The following is a 13408-nucleotide window of genomic DNA, read 5'->3' on the forward strand; positions in this document are numbered from 1 at the left end:
GCCAGTTAGATGTGAAAAGCTCTTCTCTGCTTACCTATTTTTTTTAGCTATTTCACACAACCCAGAAAAATAAAAATGTGGCCGCTTGTATCTGTGATCTCATTCTTTGGGTCACTACCCAAATGTTATGCTGCACACATCTGGAACAAACTACCAGCAGAACTGAAATCAGCCCCAACTGTGAACATTTTTAAATCCAGGTTAAAAACACTTCTCCTCTCCTGTGCTTATGATTGAGCTCTTTTAAAGCACTTTACATTTTAATCTTTCATTTGCACTCTATGTCCTTTTAATGATTTTAAAGCTAATTTATTATTTTATGCTGCAATCATTTTATTTATGTCTTTTTATTTTTCTGCAGTTTGTTTTTATTATGGGGGGGTGGGGGTTAATTGTATGTTTTAAGTTTCTCAAATTACATGTTTTTCTGTTTTATGTAAAGCACATTGAGTTGCCATTGTGTATGAAATGCACTATATAAATAAAACTGCCTTGCCTTGCCTTACCCACTACCCTGTTATCATCATGACACATCTTACTTTAAGTCTTGCTCATAGAGACTCACAGACTGTTGGTCCTGTAAGAACGAATGGGAAACCAAAAGTTTTCTATCTTTTATTACATTCATGCATAAAGCAGGGAGCATCTCTGCACTAACGCTGGCTTTCTATATTAGCTTACAAAGGAGCAATTATTGTACGTATTCTAATGACTAAGCAGCGAATGTACTGACACTGCTGGATCTCATTCAACCTCGACAGGAACATCTCATACCCTAAAGGCTTTCTGGTCCTTGGATGATTGCAGTGTATCACTCACTCACTGGAGGTACTTAGAAAAGACGTCATTAACTGTATGATATTTCACTAGCTCAGTAATACAATGTTTCACAATAGTTTCATTTCCCTTAATGTGGACTTTAGAGGGTGTTGAGTCTTTTTACTGTTATAATTTATTGCTCAATTTAAACAGGGTGGTTTATCTGACTCAGTTGTCTACTACTTTTACTCAAACATACAAAGTACATGTCTTCTGTGTAGCAATTTTGGATGTTTAAGTTTATAAGCTCTCGTTATCAGGGGCACCACCTCCGTGTTCGGGAAGAAATATTTATTTACTTAACTAATTGGTTAATGAGTTAAGTTTAACAAATCAATACATTTTGATAAATCAGTCAAATTTCTGAATTTGTGGTTCTACAGTTCCATAGATCCCCTGTATCACTTTAAAGTCAGAATTCTGAGAAAAAAGTCCGAACTCACTTTTTTTCCCACAGTGGCCCTGATCCTCTTCCGTAGGACATCAACCCGTGATTAATGCAATATCTGGATCCTACTTTCATCAGAACCATGCCAGCAGACTTTTTCCTTCTCAATCATGATGAGTCATAGAATTGACAGAGGTTTATCTGCCCAAAAGCTCTCTTAGGTCGATGACAGGTGGAGGAAAAAGTCCAATTTACCTAGTTCACTGTTTAATAACTGGAGAGATCTCAGATCTCAACTAAAAGAGATAGACTAGTTATCCATTAAGTTGTCTAATACTTTTCCTCTTAATCAACGCAGGCTTCTTTGGTAGAGCCCTGATACGTCTTAACGGCAAGTATTTCAGTTTCTTTTTGAGCAGCTGTAAAGTTATTCAAATCTACATATATGCAGGCGCCATCAGCCAGTGTGATGTCATTAGTCATGTCAAAGTGTTGATTGAGCAGCATAATTAATTTTTACAGTTCCAGTCCATGTAACAATCTCTGCCAAAATTAATATCTTCAGGGTTGTTTGGAACACATTAAGAGGATATGGGTCATGAAGTGGTGAAATAAATTTGGCTGCAGGTGTTACCATCACAGGACAACAAAGCATCATGTGATTACACAATAGAAAGTAAAGTTAAAACTTTTAAAACATAAACACAAGATATTTAGAGAAGGGGTCTTGACTATGTATATGTGCTCACGTTTCCTTGTTTTTACATCTGTTACTTTTGGCTAATTGGACTGAATAAGGTAACTAAAACAGATTTTCATTGAAATATGCATTAAAACTAACAAGAATTTATTATTTAATTGACCTCAATAAAAACTATGCTTGCAAATTGCAGACAGCCTATGTCAAAGTACAACAGATAACACCTGTGGAAATAAACAGCCTCTTAAAATATTAAAAATAACCACAGTAAATTAGTAAATTATTTGCAGAATGCTTTATTAAACTCATTCTGAATGAGGAGCGAACAATGTATGGCTGCGTGGAAGTAAGACTGATAAATGGATTTAAAGATTAAAAAATCCCCAATACATTTAGATGATTTAAAACTTCTTGGTTGTTGAGCTGCTGCAAAATTAAAAATGTAAAACACCTGTTTGGGATTCATCCAATAATTGGGCCCTTATTTACCCTGTTTTAACAGTGTCCCCTTCTAAAAGACAGGCTCTAAAAGGCTTCAGTAAGGAAGAAGTCACCAATTTAACAGTTTTAAAGGTAAGAAATTGCCATACAGTGAATCTGTGGGTCCTTGCTGAAAAACACAGTTTAAACCTGAGGCCTCAGGGCATCTAAGGATCTGATGCAATTCGTAATCCAGCCTTGCAAAATCAAAACTAAATCATCCATGCTAACAGCTCTATTAGACTAGGACTTTGGCACAGTGATGCTAACATCTGGTAATTATCCGTAAACAAAGAGAGACAGCCAAGACTGATGGGAGTGTTTTGCGTCATGGGGGAAGTGTTTATCAAGACAGAGCTGTGTGCCCTATGCTGGAAAAGACCAGCCTACAGCTCAAAAACCTCCATAAATATGACATAAACATAATAGGCAGGCATTTAAATGACAGAATAGCTAACTTGTATTCAGCTGAAATGCTAACTTTAAAAAGATCCTGATTGGGAAATGATGGCGTCTGTGTTGGACTTTGCTATACAGTTGTGCAATCTCTACTATAGATATGATGTCAGTCTTTGCATGCATGTCTTGCCTAATTAGTAGTAGGCATAGTTTTATGAGTATGACACATTGTGCTCAGTTGCTATCCATTTAGTAGATGTGTAGATATCTGGACCAAATTTAATCTCAGTCTGTCCAATAGTTGTTGATATTTCAGTCTCTACCCATGTGGCACACTGACCAGTAGACCAACATGAGCATCAATTAGCCATCGGTAAAAAAAATGCTATTTTGATTTCAATTTACTTCAGCTATTAACTGCAAAATTATCATTACACAAGTTCTTTCTATATGACTTGATATCTGAATATCTTGATATCTGGATTGATCAAATTTTTTCAAATATACTTTGAGTCAAACAGGCTACAATTAAGAATGTGCTGTGGTAGGATATGGACATGACAGGACTTCTATACAATTCATCAAAATGATTGCTGATGCAGACTTCCATATTTCACACACACCTTCCCATCCAATAACAAAGTATGTCAAAACGTTTGACGGGTGCTCTGCATTCCTAACATTCTGTTATGTGGTTTAAATACCATTCACAAAGTGTAGGAGGCACAGAATGTAGCAGCTAACTTTCATTACATCATCCAAAGACGACCTCGGAAGAAAAAAATCTTGGTGTTGTTGGTATCGAATTCAAATTTGATGAGACCAACTGACAATCTTGTGACTCTACAACTGAATATAACAGTTAAAACAAAGAGCTTTACATTGTAGTGAGTGTTATCGAATACAAGTATTTGAAAACAAAAATGTTTTTATCAATGCACTCAATAATGCTTAGGTCATCAAACTCACCAGAATTCACTTGCTTTGGATTAAACTTTCGCATCTATTATGTTGCCACCTTGCATGGCTTGGCCTACCACGCCCAAACACAAAGGCATGCACTGCACATACCTAAAAGAGTGGAGCCGAGCTTATTACAAAACATGTAGGTGTCAAGTCAAACCGTTTGATTAGGATCAGTGATACAGCTGTTAGTCCATGGTGATGTAAAGCCTGATCTTACTAGTTGTACTTGAGCTACTGGATACATGGATAGAAATATTTTTCATGGTAAACTAGTTTGTATATACAGTGCTGCTTGAAAATAAGAATTTGCTCTACATAAATATGACCTCAAACATGATCAGAATTCCATCAAAATCCTAAAGAGACATCAGTTAAACAAATAAAACTAAAACCCTACACTTGTTTATTTATTGAGGAAAATTATCCATTTTTATACATGTGTGGATAGCAAATGTATGTGAACCTCTGGGATTATCAATCCATTTGAAGGGGAAATTAGAGTCAGGTGTTTCAATCAATGGGATGACAATCAGGTGTTTTTAAAAACGGAGACATTAACCATCGTTTGCACCCTCCCTTTAGACGCAAACGGAGAATTCGCCCCTGAAAACGATGCTTTTTAAAAACTCCGGCCAGAGTGGAGATTTTGGAAAACTCTGTTTGCACGTTTGCATGTAAACAGAGAAAAACTGAGATTTGGGAGCTGGAAACTGCTCCTGGGTTAAATGCGACATAGTTTATAATCTATGTGATCATGGATGCATGCAGAATAACAGTGACATTTATGCTGGTGCAATCCCTTTGTATTTGTTTGCATTTGCAAATACAAGTGCTGTACTATGTGGAGGAATGAAGTGAGGTTGTTGTTGTTGCTATGTGGGATTCTGATAACGCTAACGTGGGCTTGAACTGCTCTTGATGGCATATATACACGGGTTAGTGTAAACAGAAACTTTTCTGAAAACGGACTGGTGTGCACGCAGTTTTTTTTGTAAATGGAGAGGATGAAATGTCCGTTTATGAAAATAGCCGGGCACGTGTAAATGTAGTCTTAAAGTTATTATTATAAAGTTAGTATTTTCTTGTCAAAAACAATGTCACTGAAGTAACCATACAAGTACAACTCTACTACAACTAATGTGATATGGATTACAGCAATTACAGATTGATGTTTGATGTGTTTTCAACTTTGGAGTGATGAAAACAAAAATAAGCAAGGTTTTTCCAACAAAATTGGGGGGAGGTTACAGTCAATGTTCATTAATCTACGATCAGAAAAACATTGAACATCAATGTTGTGCATGGCAGAGTTGCAAAGAGAGCACCACTACTTTACAAAAACAACATCACCACAATCAACAGTTTGGTTGACCATCTGGATAAGCCACTCAGTGATTGGACTGATGTTCTGAAGATGGATGAGACCAAATGAGAAGTGATTAGTGTGGCAATGAGCAAACGCTGCATTCAAACATAAAAACATCATGTCATGGATGAGAAATGGTGGTGGTAGTATCATGGTTTGGGTCTACTTTGCTGCATCTGGATGAGGACACCTTGCAATCATTGATGGAGCTTTGAGTTCTGAGTTGTACCATCAAATTCTACAGCAAAATGTCAAGGAGTGGGCAACAAACACATGTTGTACGTTCTACCAAAAGATGGTTAGAGCAAAAGAAAGTTGATGTTTTGGAATGGCTGAGTCAATGTCTGACCTTAAAGTATTTCGTAGTATTTAGTATTTAGTCTTTGTGGAACTGCAGGAAGTTGTACTGTAGGACATCCACTGTCATTGTCTGCAATCAGTGATTTTACAAGGTTAACATTTATTAGAGTCCCTTAAGCTGGGATGCAAACCAGTCAAGTAGCTACTGAACCAGAAAAACCTACAGATCCAACAGACTGTCTTCATAATAAAACACAGTCTTGGGTGCCATTCAGTTTACAGATAGCAGGACGACTAGCAGCTGCAAATTAGAGATTAATGAGGTGCTACAACAATAATAAAAAGTGGATCCCAAACTTGTCATGGCAGAGCATGAAGAGGAGTGGACCAGTCAGAATCTTTTAATGTTTCTTTTGAATGTTTCTTAACTTTCAGTAGTCTACAAGTGTCAAATGTGTGTACAAATAATTGATAACAGATGAGTCTAAACTATTAACACATTAATCCTCACATTTAAGTACAGATTCAGTTAGTCATTCCTTACATTTGCACACAGTGTGTTGGAGTGAAAACAGCTGATTCACGGTATGCAGAGGAGGATGATGTGAAAGCGTACTGCATGCGTTGGCTTGATCAGAAGCAAAAAAGAGGACATGAGCAAATATGAGGAAGATGAAATACTGACTAAGGGAGAATCTGCTTTTGTGTTGAGATGTGTCATCCAGTAGACACCAGAGGATATTTGACTTCACTGTTGGGTTCATCAGCGGCAGACATTTGACTGCCCTGACTTGACAGTGACTATGATAAAGGCCTGTTTCATCATTGGTAGCTGTGATCTGGGGTGTTGCCACAGATTTTGAGCCCCATGAAAAGATATCACATTGGGCCCCACCACCACACTCACAGGTCTTGCCAACCATGCGCAGTTTCTGTAACCACACCTCTACCTGTGAAGACTTGCAACTCTTTTGTAGTCCAATAATAACTGTATTGAAGTAGTCCATTAATGTATATTAATGATGATATGTTCCCTGTTGGTCACTTTTTACCCACCTGATGGTGTCCGTGGCAGTGATGCACTGACTGATGTATTTATGTACGTCTGAAGACTTTCAGTTTTTTCCATAACTGGTAACACAGTATATGTACAGCCAGTGGTGTGCACAGACTTTTTGAAGGGTTAGTTTTTGTCTCCCAAAAGGGCATTAGCGTGCATTTTTCAACAATTGGGCCACGATTGGGCCTTGTGCACACCATTGTTTACAGCCCATTCAGCAAAATGATTATCCACTAATTGCTAGATTCTGCTAAAACTAAGAAAAACGGAAAAATTAAAGTGTATATTGTTAAGACACTGGCACACCATGAAAGACAGATGCTGCCCTTTTCTCAGACTTGAAGAACCACCAGAACCACAAGCAACAATAAAGTCATTTTATGTCAAATCTTTTAAGCTTCAGGGCTAACAGTAAAATAACAAACAAAAGGGAAGTAAACCAAACAAAAGTACTACTCCACCCTGACAGAACTTGGGCTGTTTTTCTTACCCCGCATGCAAAATGACATGCAACATTTTACATGGACGCAAGTTGGTTGGAAGTGAGGGAGAGAAGAGCCTAGCTTAACCTTAGCTTAAGCTAGCTCACCTGAGGGGTAGCCTATTGCACAAAAGTAGAATAAAGAAATCCAGGATAACTGAGCAAGCGCAGCTTGATCTAGTCTGACCGGCGCATCTTGGCTTATTCGGTTGCATGTTTGCTGAGCCAGGATGAAAAGGCGCGGCTATGTCAAGCCAGGTGTAGATAGTTGGGATAAGTGCGTGTTCACGGCATTCTCAAATAGACCCATGGCATCGATCACAGAATCACAGATTGGAAAATGGAAAGGTGTTGCGCGTCATTCTTCATGGCCGCTGAACAACAGCTCCTGAACACAAGCACAAAGCACTGTAATCAAGGAAAGGGAGAAAGCCTGGCAGACAATCGCGGACTGGCTCAATGCATAAGTAGTGCATAAATAACTAATATTTAATAATAATTAAATAATTAATGGGTGAAGCATAGCTCAGTGGGTAGAGCACTCGCCCCATGTGTTGAGGCTACAGTCCACGCTGCAGACGACCCCGGTTCAAATCCCGCACCAAGCACTCCTATCCTGCATGTCATTCCCACTCTCTGCCTCCAGTTTTCCTGTCTCTCTCTACTAACCTGTACATCAAAGGCAAAAAGCCCAAAAAATATACTTAAAAAAAAAACAATTAATAGAACAGTGCTCCACTAGAACTGTCAAAACTTACAATTAAAGGACTAAAGAAGTTACTGTCCAAGCCCACTAATCAACAGTTTTGATTTGAATTAAATTAAACACTTTGATTTAAATGTGGCAAGTAAAAGTGCATGCTACTCAGGAAATATAATTAAGTGCAAACTATTATTATAATTAGGTGTAGGGCAGGGGGAAGGCACATCTGCAGCTGCAGGATGCACTTCTGCAGATGAGGAGACAGTGTTGCTGGACTCCAGGCTTGAGGTATCATGTCAATTTTGTGGAAATGTCTTGCTCATTTAGCCCATAATGGATATGAAGTCAGTGATTTGGTGCTAATAGAAAATAACGTGTAACAGGACCCAGATGCTGCTCAGCCTCAGAAGCAGCCAAGTAACATTGTGAGTATCGGCTAGTAAATAGTACAAAGTAAATCTACTGTACATTAAACACAATAATGATACCACATGAATGACTATAAAAATGACTGTTGCAATTAAACAGTCAACAGACTTTAATGAAACGACAATATAGTCTATTATATCAACATATTTAGAAAGACCATGGAAATGCTGTAAAACCCATTAATTTGTCACAAGATTGACAGAACTGCCAGATGAATCCCTGAGAATAATAGCCTGGTTGTTAGCCTGGTCTGGAGCAGGCTAGCTGCAGAGAATAAATCACCATAGTAACTGGGCCGGGTTAAATTTAACCTGCTTTCATGCAACCGACTTGAGGCTAAATTCAGCCAGGATAACTAACATATCCCGGCTTAATCCCTTATCCTGGTTTCGTGCAATACCCCTCTGCAGCCAATCACACACACCAGAGAAGGATGCACAGAATTAAAGCACATACAAATAATACATAAAATAGGTAACCTCAAAAATACTCAGTACCTCAGGCCTGGATGATCTCTATGGAAGACTTGTGCAGGTGAGGGAAGTGGATAAGAGAGCCATGAGGATACAAGGTTGGACAAGGTGTATCTGTATCTATCCTTTACATGAACAGTATATATACAGTGTATATCCTATACAATGCAACACTTTTGTGCTGCGTTACTAGAATTACTTAAAGAAAATGGTGTCAAGTCTTACCCAATAACGCATATTGCAACATTTCAACCCTTGAAGGCTTTTGATAGCATTAGGGCATGTTGGTAAAAAAAGAAGCATTTTAAAGGAGAATTATCTGTTTGCATATGTGGAGAAAAAAAAAATGCTGATTTGGGAATTGCAACATTCTCAGAAAGTGTGCTCACCCAATCAGATTAGAAATGTGATCCAAAAGTCATTGCTTTTCAAGTGACGGTATAACAAGTTGGAAACAAAGTTTCTGATTTCTTTGGTCAGCAATTGATTGTGGTAATTCAGACAGCTAAATATGATTTGTAAGTGGTTTTGGATTTGTAATTCTGGGAAGGATTTTTTTAAAAATAGGACCTTCACTGGATCTACTTATCTCTTTCTCTGGTATTTGAGAGTGGGAGCTGTTCTAATAAGGGTAAGGAAGCACTGCTGTAGGACGAGAAAGCACTGACATGTCCAAAGTCATACTAAGCATGGCATTTAACTAAATGTTTGTATTTTGTTCATCTGTTGTTCATAGCTTCATTCTTTTTGTTAAAAAGTCTCTGTACTGACTGACAAAAGCCACATTATTCGGTTAGCTTATTTTTAAAAAGTCGGGGCGCCCTCATAATGGAGCAGTTAGTGCTCATGCTGAATGCTGTGTTGTACTCTGAAGTCAGAATTCCCAAGTTCCCAGTTGGAAAGTCCAACTGGAACGCCCAGAAACTAAAACCACCCTTTTTTGGCGGCCTGAATTTTTTTCCTCTACTGTTGTTTTTCTCATGAGAAGTGTGAAATTAGAGGAGATTACTAGAAAGATTTTCCATTACAGTTCATGTTAAGATGAAATCTTGTAGGCAAAAAATGGGGAGGAAGTACAACCAACTTGTTGAGTCTGTACCTTGGAGTTGTGTGAGATATTATAAGGAAGAGACTTTCCAAAGAAGTTGTGTGTAATGAATAAGCCAAAGTCATGTTGAAATAGCAATGAACCCTTTATTTGTACAACAAGAATGCTACGAAGTGCTTTTTTTTTGGGGAGCATTTTCAATCAGGGCTTGCAACAAACAATGGGACTGTTGCCTCATGTTTTCGAAAGCAGATGATACAAACCACCAGAAACCAGGACTCTTTATTCACACCTCTGGAATGCTGGCCTGGGGATTTCCAAACTCAATTACCCGAACATCCACAATATATTTCTTCCCCCTCTGAGAGCTAACTTAACAAATTGAATGCCTAACCCTCACATAGTTGGTCTCTATTAGTTGGTCTTCATATCCAACACCCATTTTGTATCGACGCATCTTTAATTCAGCAGCATGTGCATGTTTTTTGTCATTTTTTCATGTTTCAGTTCTTAACATTTCCAATGTGCTTCACAAGGCAGCAAATACATAAATATAATAATAAAAAATAAATAATTGCGTTATAAAAGAAAACTGATAAAAAAAATGAATTTTCAACCATTTCAATGTAGGAAAAAAGCAAGAATAGACAAACCATATTTAAAAATGAGATATTTAAAGATGTGAAAAAGATTAGGATTAGAAAGTTAAAAAGCTGTTTTAAGAAGGCACTTAAAAGAGCTCACCCATTAAGCCGACCTGATTTCCTCAGGCAGATCCTTCCAGACTGCAAACGCTCTGTCCCCTCTAGCTTTTAGCCAGGTCTCTCAAATAGTCAAAAGACATCTGCCCAAGGATCTAAAAATATATACTGGCATGCACGGCACTAAAACATCAGAGCCACAGTAGGGAGGGAAGCCATGAAGAGCCTTTTAGTAATAAGTAGGATCTTAAAATAGACTCTAAAGCATTGTGTGAGACAGTGTAATGAGGCTAAAACAGGCGTGGTGTGATCACATCTCTTTGCTCTGGTTAAAAGTCTGGCAGCTGCGTTCTATACAATCTGGGATGATCAATAGATTTTTGGTTTAAACAAGTAAAAGGACTGTTGCAGTAATCTAGGTGTGATGAGATAAAAATATGCAAAATGATCTCTGTGTCTTTAATCTTTAAGAATTATTGAGTGATGTACCTTGGTAAGAAGTCCATAGGGCCGTTTCCACTGCAGGAACTTCAGGGGTAATTTAACGGGGCTGTGACCATTGGTGCCTGTCTCCATAGAGGGAATCGCCCCTGAAGGACAATCTCCAAGAACTTTTACAGGGGTTAAACAAGTCCCTGCCTCGGGGTATGTACTGTGCTGCCCCGAAAAATTCCTGGGTGGGGCTTGAGGTTGACGAGGGCTGATTGGGTATATTCAAATCGGGAAGTGATGTCAACAGAGGTATTTTGTGTTATTTAAAGGGACCCGAGCTATCAGAACAGTAAGAGAAAAAGAAAAACGCATCAGTAGGCTACCACACAAAACCTAACCCTGCTTCTCTCCTCATCTCCTACTTCTGACTGTGAGACCTCAGCAGGTAGAAGCTGATAGTTCACAAACTAGAATGAGGGCACCAACTGCAACATGGTTAATGGTCCACACATTAACATTATATCGTTGATGAGACTTTACTTTAAGAATTACATTTCAAATATTGAGACAAAGCCATGCACAGGTGTCAAATTTGATTTTAAAATGAAATGTCAAAATCGTATAAGTGCTTACGTCATTTGAGTCCTATATAAAAGCCTTTCTGTTGGAGGACCATTAAGTCAAATATCAGTAGTTTATGATGCTAATTAAAGATGTATCATAAAAAAACCTAGTTTGAACATGTACAGTAGCTTTAAAATACCTAAAAATCCAATAATTAATTTAAATGAGAAAAGTTACTCAAACATAACATCTGTGAGATATTATTATTCATATTTCTGCTATTTCATTATTAACATAAACAAAACTAAAACAATAACACTAAATAAATAAAATTGATTTTCTCCATTAAAAGTGACTAATCACAGAGCACGTGTGAATGCTGCTTAATGAAACAGCTGGGTGGTATGAATATCTTCACCTGACCTCAACCACCTGACCTCTTTATAATATAATAACATCATCTCTGAACCACCTGAACTCAACCACCGAACCTGCTTATTATATAATAACATCACCTATGAACCACCTAACCTCTTTATAATATAATATCATCTCTGAACCACCTGACCTCTTTATAATATAATATCATCTCTGAACCACCTGACCTCTTTATAATATAATAACATCATCTGAACCACCTGACCATTTTATAATATAATAACATCATCTGAATCACCTGACCTCTTTATAATATAATAACATCATCTGAACCACCTGACCTCTTAATAATATAATAACATCATCTGAACCACCTGACCTCTTTATAATAGCCCTGTCGGGCTGCAAGACAGCATTGTCACAAGGCCGATACAGGTGGCGACACGATCTTGTGCTGAGGAAGCTGGCAGAGGTGGCAGAGAGGAGGCAAACAGCAGACCTTCCGCTCCAGGGAGACATCCCATCCTGTTCACGAGGGCTGGAGAGAAAATCAACCCCCCCCTGGCAAAGACATACAGCAAAACTCCTCTCACCCGGCAGTGAGTGGACCATGAGGGTCGACCTGGGGAAACAGCTCCAGTTCCCCAGGGAGATTGTGGAAACATCGCTCCGGCCGGACCTAGTTATGTGGTCAGAGGCTCGCAGGACGGTCCTGCTGGTGGAGCTCACCGTCCCGTGGGAGGAGGGCATAGAGGCTGCCAACGGGCGGAAGCGGTCTAAGTATGCTGACCTGGCGGCAGAGTGCAAGGAGGCAGGCTAGGAGGCCATCACGTGTCCTGTTGAAGTGGGGTGTCGGGGGTTTGTCGGCTCCTCAACTGCTCGCCTACTCCGTGACATGGGATGCATAGGAGGGGAACATCGGAAAGCCTTCAAAGAACTGGCTGAGGAGGCGGAGAGAGGCAGCTTCTGGCTGTGGCTAAGGAGGAAGCATAGGAGTCGGGGGCCGAACAACACCTTGGGTGTCAGCAGGGGGTGGCAGGGAGAGATCCCTGCCGTTGCTCCTCCACCAGGAGATGTACTGGGGTTAAAGGAGCGAAACATCTATCACTGGTGGTCCCCAGCTGATGACCCGCTTAGGCCCACAGAGGTGTTTGTTTAGGAGCACACCTGCATAAAAGGCACCGGAGGAGGTGCGTCAGGGTTAGGGTTAGTACTTTAGTTGATAATAGTAAAAAAAGAAAAGAGAAAATCATACAGCGTGTGCGAGTTTGCAAGGTTCAACATGGCTGACTAACAACAACAACAAACCTGACGTAATCACATTAAGTTACCTTCTTGCTCCTAGAGCATCATGGGAAATGAAGTCCATTTTAATGCAACTCCAAATCAAATGAAATGCAGTCTCCCTTTTAAACACATATTCAACATATGAACTGTATTTATCAGAATTAATGTTAACTTGTATTTTAACTCATTAACTTATTTATCATTCATTTATTCATCAGAAATAATGTCAAAAAAAAATAAATTCTCAACATCCTCCCCCCCCGATAAACTACAGTTTATCTAAATTTCCAAAGGATATAACAGTTGAATTGGTCTCCTCAGAAGGGTGCCTGAGCTGGTTCGAACTGTACATGACCTGACTAGGCCATCACGCCCTGGAAAGAGTTCTTGAATTCTTCCCAGCCTCCAGCTCTGCCTTGGCGTGTTATCCTCTC

This window comes from Scomber japonicus, chromosome 9 (assembly GCF_027409825.1).
Source record: "Scomber japonicus isolate fScoJap1 chromosome 9, fScoJap1.pri, whole genome shotgun sequence".
NCBI lineage: Eukaryota > Metazoa > Chordata > Actinopteri > Scombriformes > Scombridae > Scomber > Scomber japonicus.